Source organism: Sceloporus undulatus, chromosome 4 (genome assembly GCF_019175285.1).
Source record: "Sceloporus undulatus isolate JIND9_A2432 ecotype Alabama chromosome 4, SceUnd_v1.1, whole genome shotgun sequence".
Classification (NCBI taxonomy): Eukaryota; Metazoa; Chordata; class Lepidosauria; order Squamata; family Phrynosomatidae; genus Sceloporus; species Sceloporus undulatus.
The window spans coordinates 63,113,898-63,133,197 of record NC_056525.1 but is presented as its reverse complement, the minus strand read 5'-3'; the positions used below and the strand labels follow the sequence as shown (position 1 = coordinate 63,133,197).

The following is a 19,300-nucleotide window of genomic DNA, read 5'->3' as shown; positions in this document are numbered from 1 at the left end:
ACACTGAAGAGTTAAAAAGCCAGGAGCCCCGTTGTTTACCTTGGAGCCCACGCTAAATGACCTTGGAGCCTTTGAGATCTGGAGGAGAATCTGGGACAAAGACTGTGGGAGAGAGGCCGCGACGAGAAGGGAAGGAGGAGTTGCTGTGGAGACGGAGGGCGGAGATCTGGTGCAGACGGAGTGACGCTGCAGGAAGAGGCAGAGAGCGACGGAAGAACCATAGAGTGGATACTGACAGAGGTACAGGAGTGGGAGGACGCGAAGTTAAAGTCATGAGTCAGGAACTAGAGGGCCGGGAGAGAAGGAAGACCAAGTAGAGTAGGAAGAAGGAAGGTCCGGAAAGATAGACATTTTCCTGGGTGAGTGACGGAAGAACCATAGATGTGGACTGGATAGCCAATAAGGAAGTAAAGGATAAGATCATAGAGGACTTTGGAGGCTGAATAGAGGGAACATAGAAAGTAAGGGGATTTAAATGCTGAAAGAAGACGGAGATGAGAGCCGGACTGTCTACGAAGGTGAAGGACGGGTAAAAGGAGAGTGAAGGAGACAAGATCTTCAGAAATTAACTCTATAAATAAGTGAAGATCGATTAAAGTGGAAAGAAGCGTTAAAGGGAAGAGATACATTAGGGGTGGCTTTGATAAATAAATCTAAGAATAGAAAGGACATTTGTGATAAAGGATTGTGAAGCATTAGTAGTAACAGAAATTTAAGATAAATGGTATATTTTTTTGCGTGTGTATATCTCTTCTTGTGTCTTCTTGCTTTGGATTGAAGGTTTGGGTTTAAATTGTGGGGTAACAATAGGGAAATACGAAATTTAGAAGAAACTCTCAGTATAATGAACCCAAAAGGAATACAAGAGCTAACTCACAAAACCAAAATAGTTCCTAGACGCCAATCAATAGAAGACCACCCCGAATATGATATAACCAATTAATATTGGAGAAGGTGGAGGGGTTAGCTGCAAACTCACCTGCTAATCTCTCAGCTACCCTTGCCACAGGAAATGAATAAATTTAGGAAAGAGATTAAACAGGAAATAAGGGCAGATTTGAAGCAAATGAGCCCATCAGTAGATAAGGTAATGGCCGAATTGCAAAACACGAAGAAAAGGGTGGATATACTGGAATTTAAACTGATAAATTTGAAATGGAATTAACGAAATTGGAAAGAAGGAGAGAAGAGAATTAGATGACAGAGCGGTGTGGGAACAAAAGATGAAGGAAAGAGCAGTGAACTGAGAGGGATCACAGAAGAGAAAGAAAAAACTTATGGAGAGTTTAATACCAAAATAGCACAGTTTTTGGAAAAAGAGGTAACAAATCTGGAGATGGAAATCGATAAATTATACCGTTTTAATTCGAAGATAGCAAAACAAAAGGGAGTGCCACGACATATTTCTCTCCATTTTGAGGAAGCAGATCAGGATGTCTTTCTGAATAGACACAATGAGACCCCATTTGTGTGGGAGGGACCGGAAGTGAAAGTTTTGAAGACACATCCCAGCGAGATTGCTTCGAAAGAAAGAGAAGATAACATTCTTGACCGCTTTCCTGAGGAGTGAGAAATTCAATATAGGTGGGAAACACCGGAAGGATACGTTTTGGTGGGAAAAGAAAAGAATTAAATAACCACCCCGGAACAGGCAAAGGCCTTTTGAGGAAAATGAAAGAGAGAACCAGCAGGAATATGACGGAGAGAAAAACCCAGATGTGACTTGAAACAGGATGAGACTGAAGAAGAAAATGAAGAATTAACGGCAAGCAAGTTAATCATTAGACAAGATGATGAAGACGACTTATCAGTGGAAGAAGATCAGGAAGAGATGGAGGGAAAGAGAAGAAATGCGATAAAACTGGTGACCTTTTATTTAATTGAAGACCAATTACTAGACCCAGAAGAGTTGGAGGTTGGAATAGATTGAAGACTGCCAGGAATTTTTTAGTTTAGAAAAAAAATCATGTTAACTAAAGGGCATTCCCTCCCATCCTTTATAAGGATTGGAACCATGGGTGAACTATATTAGGGGAGGGGATAGTTCAAGATGGAAGTCTAGTGGATAAAGTGGGAAATTGGAGTATTTATAAAGATATTAAACAATGGGGAGAAAAGGTAAAGATTACATTAAAAGGGAGGAATTAATTATCACTACTGCCTATATTTAAAGATTTAACAGCTAATTTTATAGAAACACAGTAAGACTCATAAAAACTGCATCTCTAGTAAGTTCAGCATAGATAAGATAAGGTAAAATATAGCACCCTTTAGAAGCTTATTAAGTTAAGATAAGAGATGTTGTAAGTTATTAGCTAACTCATTAGCAGAGTAAATTATGATAGGAAGTTGTTGTTTTTATATTTGTATGTATATTTGTATATATGTTATGTGATATAAAATGGTGGTTGTTTCTTTTAATTTGAAATAAAAATTAAAAAAACATCTTGAAAACACACAACAACAACAACAACAACAACAACAACAACTTGACATTAAACAAATTCTGTAGGCACCATATATATTTCAAAATCTGCTAAAACCTCATAATGAGATAATGTAACATGTATCTCCCAGATCCAGGCCAAAGCCCTGTAGATTCTTTCTCTACATTATTGCTAAAATCCGTCCATTTCTTTCGGCCTCTACTGCCAAGACTCTGGTCCACCCCCTGGTCATCTCACAACTAGACTATTGTAACTTCCTTCTGGCAGGGCTTCCTCTCTCTCACCCCTGTCCTTTAATTTCTGTCCAGCATTCAGCTGTACGCATTATTACATCCACCCACTGCTCTGACCATATTTCTCCTCCCCTTCCCCTTCCGTATTCAGTATAAGCTTTCTCTCTTGCCCTCTCTAAACTAGCCTGTGATGGTGGCAGGACTGAAAGAAAGCCTTCCCCTGTAGATCTTAGGACTTTTGCAGCTTTGTATGGGGAGAGATGGTCTTTCAGATAGTCTAGAGCTAACCACTTTGAATTGAGCTCAGAAATGATCTGATAGCTGGTGAAGCTGAGTAGGGAGAAGATTCAGAAGAGATCCTCCATAGCTGACCTTGTGCATATTAACTGCAATCCTTCTCAGAAATCCCACTGAGTTCAATGAGATTTACATATGGTTGAAACCTAAGATGAATTATTATGGCATTTAAGCCCAAACGTGGGCTTGCCTCTGGGAAACATGAGTTGACATCACACCTGTACCATGGATATAATCTCTCTACTTTTGAATGTCAGGGATACACTGTTTTTAGGGCCTCTCCCCAGGGAGAAAGTGAGTGAAGAGCCAATATTCATTAAGTATTTTGGTTCAGGCCCACATCTAGACCTGAACTGACATTCTTCTGCAGCCACTTATGGATGTTTGTGTTGAACTGGAAGAAACAAAGGCTGCATCTGCACTGCAGGAATATTCCGATTTGACACCACTTTAACTGCCATGGCTCGATGCTATGGAATGCTGGGAAATGTAGTTTGTAACATCTACATTTCCCAGAATTCCATAGCATTGAGCCATGGCAGTTAAAGTGGTGTCAAATCAGATTATTTCTCCAGCACGGATGCAGCAGAGGATTTTTTTCTTCCATGGTCGGCTTGGGTTGGACTGCCTCTTCTGAAACAGAGATGGGGGCAAGCAGAGAAGGCTGCACTCTATTAAACTGCCTTTGAGAACCTGCCAGACTGACAACAGCTGGAAGAAATTAACATTTCAGAGCCATCAGCCGACTTGCTGCTTTTCCCTCCAGAAAACAAATGGCTTGATGGCTCCAGTTTCTCCGCAGCTTCACCTTGTCTTGCTCACTTCAGACAACTAAGGGCTTGAGTGTGCATGTGCAGAACTTTCTTTCTCTTCTCCCCACACCCTCTCCACTCAACCTGCAAAGAGAAGCACATACCCAGCAAGGTACAGAAAAGTTGCACCATGTGTATAGAAGGAAAAACCTTTCTGGCTACAGGAATGCCCCACTCTAGAGAGCATGGGCTCCTGATACCACTGGGGTTTGGTTCCAGGATCCCCCAGAGATACCAAAATCTGTGCATACTCAAGTCCCATTAAATACAATGGTGTCCCTTATATCATATGGGGACCCAATGGGATGTAGTGGTTTGCATATTGGATTATGACTCTAGAACAGGATTTGAATCCCAGCCCAGCCATAGAAACTCACTGGGTGGCCTTGGGCGAGTCACACACTCTGAATCTCAGAGGATGGCAATGGCATCTTCAGCAGCCCTAACATAGCTGCCTACGGCCATACCACACTAAGCACTCCCAATCTCGTCTGATCTCTGAAGCTAAGCAGGGTTGGGCCTGGTTAGTACTTGGATGGGAGCAGCCCTAACATAACCAATGGCAAGGAATGCTGAGAGCTGCAGCTCAGTAACATCTAGGGATGCACAGTCCACACCCTTACTTTACAAGAACCATTCTAAAAAAAAACAAACTGGCACAACCAAAGCCATACTTGGAGGACCGTGTCTCCCCATACAATCCTCCCCGCACACTCAGGTCAGGGGGGAAAAATCTTTTGAGCGTTCCCAAGACAAAATTTGTACTAACGGCGCAAAGGGCATTCTCTGTGGCAGCCCCGCATTCTTGGAACGCTCTCCCTGAGGAGCTCCGCTTAGCCACCTCCCTGGAGTCGTTCAAGAAGAACTTGAAGACTCATTTATTCTGTCAAGCCTTCCCTCACATGTCCTGACTGTTTTTCCCCTATGTATTGTGTGTTGTATTGCATTGGATTTTTTAGATTGATTAGTATTTTTAATGGATTCTATGTGGATTTTAATGATGGATAGTTATGTTGATTTTAATCGGGGTGTTTTTCATTGTGAAGTTTGGTTTTTTTAATCTGTATTGTATTGCATTTGTACTGCTTGTAAACCGCCGTGATCGTGGGAACGGCGGTATAGAAATAAAATCTCAATCAATCAATCAATCAATCAATCATACCTAAAGAGATCTATTACACTACAGACCCTGTCAGAAGAAAACCACACACAAGTCTGCATATACTGACTATACTGGGTGGGGGAAATTCTGAGTGGAGGACTGAAGTGCAGTGCCTTTGAGAACAATCATCCAGATTTTAAGCAGTTTATGGCGGGTTACAGACCGCCATTAAAGTACGGACTCAGTCCGTACTAGGGTTAGGAAGGTGCGTTGCTTCCGCACCCCCCTAACCCTAGTACGGACTGAGTCCATACAAAATGGCGGCTCCCCTTCCACAAGGGGGCCACCACGATGACGTCATGACCGTGCCACCTCTACACGGGGCGGTGCGGACGTGACGTCAGTGGTCCGCGCCAGGGCGCCTAGGGCGCCCTTTCCGCAGAACAGGAACCTTGTTTCGGAGCTCCTTCCTGTTTGCGGTGGCACTTTGCTTTGCTGGGTGCAGCCTCAGACGGCTGGCGCCCAGCGAAGCAATGGAGAAGGGCCAAGCGGCCCTTCTCCTTCTCCCCGCCATGCGGGGTGTCCTTGGGGCTTGAAGCCCCAGGGACACCCCTTTCAGGCTGCGGGGAAGCGGCGTTTTGCTGCTTCCCCGCAGCCTGAAATGCAGCGGATCGGGCCTGCAGCGGCTGCCATTCTAGGCAGCTGAGTCCTATACACCGAGGAAAGGGGCGGGTGCAGCCCGCCCCAAATGGGCGGTCTATAACCCGCCTAAGACTTTCCAGATCAATACCAGTAAAATAAGTATTTATACCCCTTTCTATTATTATTCCACCTAGTTGTTTATGCTGCACCAGGTGCCTTACCATCAGTTTAACAATTACAGAATTACTCAGTGGTGGTTGAGAAGTCACACCTGGCTAGTTGGCCCACCACCAACCCTAGACCAAGTGTTTCCGCTAACCAGAGGACAGTGCCTCACTAGAAAAGACAATAATGCTTACTAAGGTAGAAGGGAGTAAGAAAAAAAGAAGATTGCATCATAGTTGGATAGACTCAATCAAGGAAGTCATGGCCCTGAAATTGCAAGACCTGAGCAGGGCTGTTGATAACCAGATGACTTGGAGGTCTCTCATTTATAGGATTACTATAAGTCAATGGCAATTAACACCAATTGGGATCTGGGTTGATAGCAACTTCTATCATGTAGCCATGCACAAATCATCCTGAATTTCCATTTCTTAACTTTATAGGTTCATCTTGAGGTTGCCGTAAGTTGGAAACAACTTGAAGGCATACCACAACAACTTTAAAATTTCAGTATAATCTCACAATGGTTGTATAGATAAACAATAAATATTGTTTTTAAAAGTCAAGGTAAAACACATGAAAAGCTGTGCTGATTATCTTTTCATTGTTTGTGATATTAGACATGATGCTGCATTTACCTCCATTCCTCAGACCAAAGACCTTTGCTCTGTCTCGAAGCTGTTTGCCTAGTTGCCTAGGAGCAGAGAAGCTAAGTCTGATCTGTGTTGCTATCATGTAATGTCTTGTGGGAACAGAAGCACTCTAGATCCTGCAGTATTGGAAACAAGCCTAGTTGGCAGGTCTCGTCCTTCTGTCTGCCAAACTGCAATCTGTCTGGGAACTCTGGCTTCTCTTACACATCCTTATGTGAACACAGACCATATTTCTGTAAGTACTGCCTCGCTACCAGGTTGGAGTTATAATTTGCTTGGAGTGAATCCTGGTCTACCAGAGTGGGGGAGGGAAGCAAATGATTTAAGCATGAGAAAGAGAATACAGTGGGCCATTGCACTTAATGGGACTTGAGCATCCATCGATTTTGGTATCCATGGAATGTCCTGGAACCAAATTACCCCTTCCTGAGGAGGGAGCTGCCACCACCACAGCGAAGCCAGGAGGGGTATGCTTGTCCCTTCTCACCCCGCAGCAGCCTGATTGTGTGCCACCCCACCTCTGATGTGTCATCCAGTGCACGCTACATCTCCTACACACCCCTAGTGATGCTACTGTTAAAATCTGGAGTGTATTCCCAACCCTACTGACTTGGAAGGCACCAGTCACCAGTACTTGCTACTGTATGTGTATATGTTCCTTCAAGTTGCCTGTCAACCTATGGTAACCCCATCAATGTCATAAGGTTTTCTTAAGCTAGGAATACTCAGAGGTGGTTTTGCCATTTCCTTTCTCAGAAATACAGCCTACAGCATGTGGTATTCGAGGGGGGGGGGCTCCAATTCAAGTACTAACCAGGGCTGATCCTTTTTAGCTTCCACGATCAAGATCTGGTGCCTTCATTTACTATTCAGCAATTAATTCAGTTTGTCTACTCTAATTGGAAATGTGTAGAACAGTTGTTCCCAAACCTTAGTCCTCCAGGTGCTTTGAACTTCAACTCTCAAAAGCCCCAACCAGCATGGTTAACAGTCAGAAATTCTGGGAGCTGAAATCCAAAACATCTGGAGGACCAAAGTTTGGGAATCACTGGTGTAGAAGAAATCACAGGTGCATTTCAGGGTGTTCAAAAGATGGTTGTTTTAGTTTAAAAAGCCCAATGCCTTTTGGTCTGTGTATATTCTTAAGGTTTCCTTCAAAGTCCATTTAGAATCTAACTTCAGAAATTTCTAAATCATATTTACTTTTGCAATGGGTAGGTCAGAAATGATTTCTAAATCATGAACTCTTAATTACTGGACAAGCAAACTCCTTATTCTGAAGATTTCTTTCGGTGCTTCAAATTTGTGCTTACTTCTATCTTGGGAATGGCCATTGTTTTAGACTAGAGTGCAGTGGGTCCTTGGTATCTGCTGGGGTTTGATTCTGGGACCCCCTGTGAATACCAAAACCCATGGATGTTCAAGCTCCATTAAATACAGTGGTGTAGTAAAATGGTGTCCCTTATATAAAATGGCAACATCAAGGTTTGGTGTTTTTTTTAAATTATTTATTTTAAAAATATTTTCAGTCTGTGGATGGCTGAATCCATGGATGAAGAATCCATGGATACTGAGGGCTGAATGTACTTTTGAAGTGTTTGGTGCTGTCTTGAAGTGCATGGTAACAGATCTCATCATCAAAGAAAGTAGATTTCCCAAGAGCTTACCTTCCATGCCTCCATATTTCTCATGTACCTTCAAAATCTGGCCTCAGATGATGAAAAACCAACTGCTGACTGGAAACCCACATGCTGGAATGTTTGCTCAAACATAGGACAAAAAGGGCTCATAGACAATTCAGAAGTGGGGAATTGTTGGCCCTCTAGATGTTGTTGGACTCTAGATACCATCATCCCTTTCATTGATCATGCTGGCTGGGAGTGATAGGAAATGGAGTGCAACAGCCATTGGAGGGCTGTAGCTTCATCATCTCTGAAATATACTGAGATCAAGTTTATATCATTTTGTTTTGCACAATGTTTACAAATTGACAAATATAACTCAGGGATGATGTGTAGGCTCCATTCTCTCCATGAGGCCCCTAGAGAATCCCAAATATCACAAAAAACCTTTTTAGACTGAAAGGGGGCCAACAAATTGGGAGAAGTGCCCAAATTATCACAAATACATGGTTTAGCTTCCTTTCACCAAACACCCTCAAATAGCAAAAATTACCTAAATTGATTTCCATCCTTTCTGGTGAGTCCAGGAAAGATCATGCAGGGGGGAAATTGTCACCATTCTCCACAGCTGGCCACTTCTGATACACAGGATGCAATTTCTTCACAGTGGTTACTTCTGTATGAAGAGTTTGCATGATTCCCACAAAAAGCATACACACATGATGCCATGTGTAACGATCTTGCATGCAAGTGATTAATAATGTGTGGGTTTGGGGAAAGCCACTACATTGCATAAAGCAAATTAGTTTTTCATAGTGTTGCTCCATATGACATTCTAGACACAGGAATCACACATATTCCTATACAAACGTAATTTCCACATTGGAAGGTCATGGAGCATGAAGGGACTCTGAGAGAACTCTTGTATGCTCCATAATGCATTGCTGTGACTTCTCAGATTTTTGTAGCCCACAACTGGTTTGGAAAGTCTAAACAAATAAAGGGCACCCATGATGGTAATGTTATCCAGGAAGTCTAGTGAGCTGGTACTCTTGTTTAAATAATGACCATGCTCCAGTTTTAATTTTAAAAACAACAACAAGATAAGAAGTCATATGATCCATCCTCTCTCCCTTCTCAAATCAAAAACTGAAGAAAGCCTGGGTGGTCACTCCATGTCTGATTAGTTCTCACAGAGCTGCTGTCCATTTCTAGTGTCTGGAATAATTTTCCTTTGGCACACCAAACCACCATCGGTTTCTGGTTGAAAAAGTTGGCACTGCCACTGTGACATGATTGACAGATGTTTCCTGTATTTATAGTTGTGCTGTCTCAAGCTACAGCCATGTACATAATGAGCACATACACATCCATATGTGTATGTTATGTGATGCATTAAGGGATGGTTCTAGTTTACTGGTGAAAAACAAAGAAAGCTGTACTCATCTTTCCAGGCAAGCTGCAAACCCCCCAGCATCCTTGACTCCATTAAATTCCACACTTCTCAACCCTGATAGAGTCAAACGTCACCAGTGGCATGCCCAGCTGTACCCAGCTGCATGAATATAGCTGCCCAGGCAGCCTCTGTGCTGATGCTGATATGCCAGCTTAGAATTCCAGGCCTGCCCAATTAATATAGCAGTTGGCTGCAGTAATGCCTTTCTTTGGCTGTTCTGTGCATGGCATGCAATGGGCAGGAGGATATTGTACTGGCAGAAGTACTGCGCATACCTTCCCACTGAACCAGTTTAACATAGGCGTGTATAAATTGCCATTGGCTTAGTTGTCTGTAAGAAGGAGCCCTTAATCGTGCAGCCATTTTCAATAAGCACATGGGATTATTTTCCTGTTTCAGTCCAGGCACATTGCCAACATTCACATTTTATGCTTTTAGACTTGTGTAGCATAGCCCTCATGGGATGCCTAGAACACAGGAGTTTCTGGCACTTAGGAGTTGCTTCAGGAAGTAAGGAATTCTCTCTGAGGGAAATAGGAAAGGGGTTGAGGAAAGCTACAAACTAGGAGGAGGACAAGAGAGGGTGGAAATTATACAGAGGCAGAGGGTACCAAGAAACCACCCAGGGAAGACTCTGGACAACAGAACAGCAACCCCATCATCTTCTGTTGTCACATAGTGGCAGCTATTCCACATTGTATATGTGACAAAGCCACATCCATTCCATAACAGTTTGAACTCAGCAGCCTCCACAACAGGATTGTTGTTGGTAAAACAGGTCTTTACATCTAACCAGATCCCTTCTAGTTGGAGTATGGGAAGGCATTCCCTCATTTACTTATCCTGGAAGATGTTGTACCATGGGAAAAGTGGACAGCTGTGGCCTCCAAATATTTTTGACCTACAGGTCCTATCAGGACTGGGCAGCACAACCAATGATGAGAAATAATGTATTGGGAACTGCATTTTTAAAACTTCTGGTGGGAATAGATGCCCAGCCATGAGCTTAACTCACTCAGATATTCTATTATGACGGAGGTGGTGATATCAGAGTGTTTAAACCACCTTCTCATCCTTCCTTCTTTAGACAATGGTGAAACTAAGAATAGTAAGAAAAACCCTGTCAGCTTCAGAAAGATATGCATAAATGTGTCAAAGGGTGCTTCCACACTGTAGAAATAATGCAGTTTGTTGCCACATTAAGAGCTGTAGCTCCATCATATGGAAACCTGAGAGCTGTAGTTTTACAAGATCTTTAGCGTTCTCTGCCAAAGAATGTTGGTGCCTCACAAAACTGCAGTTCCCAGGATTCTATAGGATGGAGCCATGGCAGTTAAAGTGGTATCAAACTGCATTATTTCTACAGTATAGATGCACCCAATCTATCAAGTGTTATTTAATTTAAAAAAAAACTTTCAAGGAATCTGTGAAACAAGACTTTCTGTTGCCCTTGCCAGTTTTACCAAAACACAGAAGATGATCTGTGAAAGAGATGGCTTTCTTTGTCATTTAAGATAGACATAGACAGACAGACACACAAAAGCACTATAAGCAATTTGAAGTGTAAATTTAAATCCATCATCTTGCATAGCTATGAATCACTTCAGGCCAAATGGAACATGACATTAAATGTGTTGTCACATCAAATGCACAGTATATTTTTAAATGTAGAAGAAATCGGCTGAGGGAGAGGGGGTAATAATTGACAGGATCAGAGCAGGCATGGAAAGAATGGTAGCAGTTGCAGGGTCCCTCTCCTCCCAAAAATACCACATTCAAAATTTAAATTTTCTCTGTTTCTGTTAGTTTTGGGAGTTTATCAGACAAGGGGAATTGGAAGTATAATCCTATGGCAATCTGAACGCAATCATGGGGTTTAACATTATTGCGTGCTAACCCACTACACACAAATTCAGCCAATGGGAAGTCAGTCCGAACGCAATCATGTGGTTTCATGTTATTGTGTGATAGACTGCCACATGCAAATTTGGGCAATGGCATGCTATTTTTGGGCAATGGGGAGCCAGTTTGAATGCAATGCATATTCACGTAATTGCACAAAACTAGCAACTTAAAGTGAATGCATTTTGGCCCCACTTTCTTTTCATTCAAATTTAAGAGAAATTCCTCCCGTTTGATAAACTTCATAGCCCCTCTCACAGCTAATACTGCTTGAATTTTTAAAGTCTGCAAGTGTGATGCAAGGATCCATTTAAAGTCAAATGTAACTTGGGCCTTAGAAAGACTGGTGTAAGTTGCATTTAAAATTAAAATTGCATACCAACCATGGGAGAGAGATGCTCAAAAGTATTTTACACATATGAATTGGTGTCACTCTGAGGCAATCAATGAATCCTCTGCCACTACTCCTTCACTTCAGACCACACATAAATAACATACAGTACATAAAAACAAGAAAGCTACAACAGATTTTTGTGAGCTAGTATGGTTTTGTGGACTTATTTGAGAGGCTGATTTAGATGGTATATGAGTACATTTTATTGGATTTCTAAATTCCTCTAACTTGTATTGTTGCAGTAATCCAAAGACAAAACTGAGCACACATCCTTCAGTGGGTAGAAACATGTGGCTTGATTTCTTCTGAAACGAACTTCTTAATTAACCTAGCAGCAGTTTTTCCATCAGGCTGTAGAGAAAAGTTTTTCCATTACGTCTACTGAGAAATCAGCTGTGTTTGGCCTTCCCTCAACTGTCACCTAGTTGGCAGTCATTTCAGTGGCCAACCTGAACCGTTTCCATCTCAGTTGGGCATGGTAAGAAATGTAATAGTAAGAATTGGTTCTTGAGTTTGCTTTCCCCCCTCTTTTCCATCCCATTTTCCTTCTGCAGCATATCTTCCCAGTTGTCAGGGCCTGTTAGCCTGTTGATTTTTCTAATCTCTTTTGGCTGAAGGTAACAGAAAATAACAAAGTTTTCTCTCTAAAAAGGAGACACATATCCTATCTGTCAAATGTTGGGTGTTATATACCCTGTTTCCCCCAAAATAAGATATACCCATAAAATAAGCCATAGCAGGATTTCTAAGCATTTGCACAATATAAACCATACCCCCAAAATAAGACTTAGTGATAGGCCTGGGGTGGAACAGAAGGGAGCGGAAAGATTGGGGCCAATGGTTCTAAAGGAAATGGAGTCGCAAGAAATTCAGGATGGAATTCCGGGTTTGGAGAGTTATGACGCTGTTCCAGAAGAAAACAACTTAACTATATTTAAATAAATGTAGATTGTTGTACCCTACTTAATAAAAATAAGACATCCCCTGAAAATAAGCCACAGTGTGTCTTCCTGAGGAAAAATAAATATATGACAGTGTCTTATTTTGGGGGCAATACAGTAGTTGTGGCACAGGCAAGGCAAGCTACCCCCATTGAATTATAATATTTGAAACATAGCATAGCATCCTCAGAAGTTTTTTAGAGGCAACATCTCCCATTCATGATTGGATCAAACACAGAATTTCATTCTGGGTGTCCAATATCCATTTTATCTGTTCATTCCTGTTGGAGTGACAACCTATGTCTTTGTGTGAAGCTGTTGTTGTTACCTGCCCTTGGTGACCCTGTAGGAGACATTTCCAAGCCCCGCAGTCCTTCACTGTTCTGCTTCGGTCCTGCAAACATAGGCCCATGGCCTCCCTGACTGAGTCCATCCATCAGGTGTGCAGTCTTCCTTTCTACTACCATCTACCTTTCCTAGCACACTACCATCAATAACTTTTTCTAATGAATCATATCTTCTCATGATGTGACCAAAGTACAGCAGCCTCAGTTTGTTCATCTTGGCTTCCAGGGAGATTTCAGGCTTGATCTGTTTAAGGACCTATTTGTTTGTCTATTTGTCTGTCCATTGTATTCTCAGCACTCTTCTACAGCACCACACCTCAAATGATTTTTTTTCTTCTTATTGGATTTCTTCACTGTCCAGCTATTCTCTCCTCTCCTTTCCTTAGGGAACAAGCATTTTGTGTGTTTTGTTTGTGTGTCTATGTTTGCGTTTGTGTGTGTAGGAAGGTTACTTTTTTAAAAAAATAAAAGGTTCATATTATCACTGGCTTAGTAAAGCAAATGTTGTGTTCTTCTTTGTTTGGGATATTGGAGGAAAACATGTTTTTCTGCCTCAAGCCTCTACCACTGTGTTTACACAGATACTCTGTTCTGAATTTGGACTGTATTTTGGGCCTCTCTGTTTTTATACCCCTCGTTTCTGGTCACTGGTTCTCCAGTTAGCAAGGGCCTCCTTTCCACATCAATTTCTCTCTCTCTTTTTCCAGTCACAGCCAAACCTAACAAGGGGATAAAGCAGAGGGTCTCTTATTCTGAAGGCTGCCACATTCCAGGCCCACCACGAGCCTTTTCCGGGAGGAGTTGTGACGGGAGCAAAGCGGCTGAGCTGGCTGTGGGATACTAACCCTGTAAATCTTGCAAAAGGCTCTTCAGTGAGGGTTGTCAGGAAGAGGGACCTCATAAAGCCAAATAGTGATTTCCTGCTGAAGCCGGCAGGAGTTGTTTTCTTTACAACACGCTGCTGAAATAGGAGAGGATATGGTGTTTAAATATCTCAGCCCTGGAGGAGTTCATGTATGCTTGAGACAGAGCCAGCAGCCAAAGTGCGCAAGGAAAGGACAGATGCCAACATTTGAAAGCCATTAACCAAGATTATTTTGGGAGGATAATTAAGGGACATACCTTTAACCCACTTTGAAATACACTGAATGGACTTAATGTCTCTGTGAGTTATGGAGTGAAAATATGGCAATTTCCCACTCCCCTGCCCCCTTTTAAATGAAAAGAATGGTCTGCATGCATTACTTAGGGAAGATTGACACACACGCACACGCACACGCACACACCACAGTGGTTAATTTCTCTAAAAGGGAAAGGAGATGGGACTCAAAGGCTCTCTAGAAGACAATATCTGAAGGATTGGAAAGTTGCCCCAGTTGCAAACAATGGTGCATCTAGGTATGGGATACAGGGGGAGGTCAGGGCCCTGCGTCCCAGGGCCCCCCAAAATGACCAGAAATGTGCTGGGTTTTACCTTTAAAAGCTCAAAAGTTGATGGCAGGAATGGTACAGCTGTTATTGGATCAGCTTTGGTAGCTGATGGGAGTAGATACCCAACATCATCCGGTGGGCCACATATTCCCCATGCTTTGTTGTTGTTGCTGTTGTGTACCTTCAAGTCATTTCCAACTTATAGTGACCCTAAGGTGAACCTATCATGGAGTTTTCTTGGTAAGATTTATTCAGAGGTTTGCCATTGCCTTTCCTTGAAGCTGAGAGCTAGTTTAGGGGGCTATTATTTCCTGACATTGTATAACAATTTTATATTTTCTTCAGACATTTTTTTCTAATTAAAGAAATTATGACAGAAGAATGTGGGCAAGTTACAAATGGAAGATGATGCCTGAACGTTAACACAATGAAATAACTGAAGCTGGGAGGATGAGCTAGCACTGTTCCTCTTTTTACTAAGACCAGAAGAAGCCTAATGAAATCTGGCCTCTCAGACTAAGGCATCACTAGAATAACACAGAAAGATGCTGGAATACAAAGAAAAAGAAAAGGGCCAAATGATTGCTAAAATTCACTATGGAAGAACACGTTCATGAGAATAGTCTCATGAAAGAGTCTAAATACCTTTGGATATTCTGAACAGAGTAAGGAGTTTTCAGATCTCTTGGGGTGGGTTGCAGAGAAAAGCTCAGATGTAGTCTGAAATCCTGCCAAGTGGCTGAGCTGGGGAAATGTTTGTTTGCATTTGGATGGCCTACTGGAGTCTCTTTTCATGCTCTAAATAATTGATTGTTCTCCTTATCTCTTCAGTTAACATTTGTCAATGGGATTGTTCTGAGAAGATGGATTATATTTACAAACCACCCCCTACCCACGGATGGATTTTAAATGCTACCCCAGACACAGATCATATCCCAACACAAATACACCATCAGATTATCTTCAAACTCCATGCTGGCCCTGGCCCCAGTGAAAGGTGAGTTTTATTGCTGCAGAAAGATTTAATATATCAGTTTTATAGTTGGCTTGTTCTTGAGCATGTTGGCTCCGATGTTGCTTGATAGGATTCAGATCCGTTACACCACATTAGTTTCACAGAAGCTGGCCATTCCCCAGGAACATGATGTGCTGAAGCCATGTGTTGTATTGTTGTTACTCTTTTACACAACACCCAGAACATGCTGAACACATCAGACTACTTATTACTCTTACGATGTGTAGTCATAAATCCACAGTTTGGAAGTAGAAAGTTACAAGTAACATCATTGCTGCCTGAACTAGTTACTTTGTGGTTAACAAACTAACAAATGAAGTTGGATCTTTCAAACAATGGAATAAGTAACAATCATGTCACTTTATTAGTGTGGCAAATAATTGTTTATAGTTATTTTTGAAAAGTTACATTTAAGAGCATTTTAAGAGGAATATTGACAGCATCTTTTTAAGTTTTGTGTCTTTTTCGTATCAATCCTGTTTCTAAATATCCAATATATATATTGTGTGTTTTAAATTATTTTAAATTAATGTTCCAATTGGATTGATCATTCAATGATTTTTAAATATTTGTACCCAATATTATAGCTATTTTCACTAACTTATATTGTAAACCCCTTTGGATCCCATACTGGGAGAAAGGTGGGAGTACTAAATAAAAAAATAAGGTGTTTTTTTTCCTTCAAAAAATTAACAGAAAATAGTGGGAAGGTAATAAGAAGTGCAACAAAAAACATAAGAAATTAACTTTTCCCATCATCATAATGAGTAACAAGGATGGGTTACTTTTAAAATATCGTAATGGGTAACAAAACAAATTACTTCTGAAAAATAACACTCCAAGCTCTGCACAAACCACTTATTGATAAAAGCCTGTTTGACAGAAGCTATTATAGACACTTTTGGTTTGTTAATTTTGCATATTGTTGACTTGTGTTTCCAGTTGTATCTATTGTTAGCCTAAATCAGTCCTCCCTAACTGGGGATGTGTTGGTTGGGGACTATAGGAAAAATAGTCCAATATGTCAGTCAGGAAAGACTTGCCTAAATCAATTACTAATTCTGAACATAACCCTGTTCAAGCAGTTTTCCCCCACCAGCTTTGTGTTAAAAATTGTCATGTTTCCTTTTTTAAAAAAAATTTCCTGCCTAACAAGGCTCCAGTGTGTTAATAGAGTCAGTTAGCTACTGAAGAGAAACAGTTGATCAGCTGTTTCTTTTTCTCATAATTTATCCAAGGCATAACATGAAAGCTCATTATTTGTGGCATTTTGACTGGTGTCAATAAAAGTATTGTCTGATCCTTGATCTGACCTTTCCCCTTACAGACCAGTACAACTTCTTTCCCTTCACCACTCTTCTATTTAATGAACAAAATGGGGTGGGGAACCCTTTGAGATACTAGACCATCACCTGGGCATTGCTTAGGGGCAGATTTCTTCTCTTTAGACAGATATAGCCATTGGCTTCACTGGAGATGCAGAGGGTACCCACCATGCCAAGTGATACCATCAGAGCAGGCACCAAGTACACCAACAATCTCAGGATGGCAGGCCCAGCAGAGGCTCAGTGGGCATGACCCTCATTGTGCCCAGCTGCCAAGCACCCAGGGGTCATCCCATGATGTTGGTGACAGTGGCAATGGCAGGGGACATGTAGTCCTCTAGTGCCCATGGTCTTTGGCATGCTGCTGTCCATCCCAGGCAGCACAGCCTCTCCTGGATTTGGTAGGCAGGAGGTGAGACAGAGCAGACATAGGGAGAGAGGGATAGTAGCAGCAGCAGGCAGGGAAGTGGAAAGGGAGGCGGGCAAGAGACTAAGGCACTGGAGGACTAGGAGAGAGAGGGACACACAAGCAGGACTAGCAAGAAGTTGCAAGGGGGCAACCTGGGCAGCCTGGACATAGGGCAAGAGGGGGACCTCCCCCTCCCCTTGTCAGCAGTCAAGATGCTGAAAATCTGGCTCTTTGTATGTATGTTTGTATAGTTATTTTGGTACAAGACAGGTTGGTATGTGTGAAAGAGTGCTAAAGCGGGAAAGTGGTGGGTAGGATGAGATTTGTACTGAAGTAGGAGATATCCTGCAGCCACTTAGTCTTACCCCCTTCCCAATGCAGGGCTGTTCCTTGAACCACCTCATCATGCCTCCTATCAGTTTGGGCAGTGTGGCCAAACCTCATCTAGAACGGTCTTACATCCAGTTCTGGGCACCACAGTTCAAAAAGGATGTGGACAAGCTGGGAGGTGTCCAGAGGAAAGTGACCAAGATGATCAAAAGTCTGGAAACCAACCCTCATGAGGAATGCCTGAGGGAGCTTAGTGTGTTTAGCTTGCAAGAAAAGAGATCCTACCTAAACATCATCATCATCATCATCATCATCATCATCATCATCATCATCATGCTTTATTTATATAGCACTTTAGATTTGTGCAGCGCTGTACATATAAACAATAAAATAGGTAAGAGTAAACCTGCCCATGGTGTACAATCTAAGAGAAGACCCTCTTGAGTGTACAAACTGTCCAACCGTGGAATAGACAGCCTTGGCGGGGGGGGGGATGAATTCTCCTGCTTTGCATGTCTTGAAAACAGAGGTCAGATGGGGATCTCCTTTAGTTTTGTATTCCTTTATGGCAGGGGGCTGAATTAGATGGTCATTGTGGCTACCTTCCAGTTCTAAGATTTTATGATTTTATGACCCTGAGGCAGAAAGTCACACATGCCAGAGAAAGCCTGCCCACAAGTACCATTAGGACAAAAACATTACTAAGGATTCTGCTTGTTCTGGTATGAAAGGAGGTCCATGGGGATGACACCACGAGTTAACACACTGGTTGACACCAACCCTAGTGACGCCACTGGGTACAGCAGTGCTTTTGGAAGTATGTTTGCCCAGTAAAATATTTCATGGTTATCTCTAGCAGGCCACTCTTTTTTCTTTCTTTTGCCTCTCTTCAGTTCAATTGCCTGAATTCCCTGGAATGTTTAATGACAATTTTGACTTAGATCTGAGAACTTTCTGAACGAGAACCATTTAAAAGATTTGCAGTATTAGAAACTTTGTGGATTATTCTCTACCTCATTTTTATAACATAAACAATGATACAGAGACTGAATGTAGACAGGATTTGTAGGGAGAGGAAGGACACTGAGGACTAAATGTGTATTCAGCTGCATCTGAGGTTTGGACGGGTTTTGTAATTAACTTGGGCTGTATCTTGCTTTTTCAAGGCAGCAGGCCAAATCCTGCCTTTAATTGCTTTACTGCAACCACAGAGACTCAAAAGGGTCTTGCGCGGGTATAACTGAGGGCAAGAGCTGGCCTGCTGTGTGGTATTTATACCTGCAGCCAGCTATTTCCAGGGTTCTTTTAATAATGTTTTCATCTGACTTGAATGTCTGCTTTCTTGACACTACAATGAACTGGCTTGGAAGTGTGTGCACCACAGAGTCACACCACTGCCCTCTTCTGGGGGGAATGAAAATGCTGGCAGAGAGACAGAAAAGGCCTAAAGAAACTTCAGAAGGAAAGTTTCTGTTCCTTTCCCCGCCACAAACTCTGGCAACTCGAGATAAGTAATATCTGAAGTCACAGTTCAGATGTTTGTAAAACAAAATATACAGTAACAGAATTTTTGTTGTACCTTAAAAAGGGAATCTGAATGCCTTCAGATTGAAAAGCAAAGGAATCTCGATTAAGAAATGTCTATAGAAAATCTTTCTTTTGTTGTTGTTGCTGTTGTTTTTTTCTGCACTATTCACATTACTATCACATTGATGAGTATGATCCTTTGAACCTTGTAACTCTGAAATTCACATTTCTGAAAATGTTTCGAAGCTAA

At 41.9% G+C, this 19,300-nt stretch overlaps 1 long non-coding RNA gene across 2 annotated transcripts in view; it reads left to right on the top strand.

Annotated features, from left to right (window-relative positions):
* Positions 1 to 6,322: 6,322 nt before the first annotated feature.
* Positions 6,323 to 19,300, top strand: part of LOC121930100 — a 59,425-nt gene continuing 46,447 nt past the window's right edge. Inside the window, exons 1-3 of one of the 2 annotated variants that reach the window (XR_006103817.1) lie at positions 6,323 to 6,586; positions 15,276 to 15,441; positions 17,575 to 17,686. This is a non-coding gene — a long non-coding RNA (uncharacterized LOC121930100). Of the gene's footprint in view, positions 6,587 to 15,275; positions 15,442 to 17,574; positions 17,687 to 19,300 lie in introns of those variants that run through there. The other variant, XR_006103818.1, reaches the window with a different exon arrangement.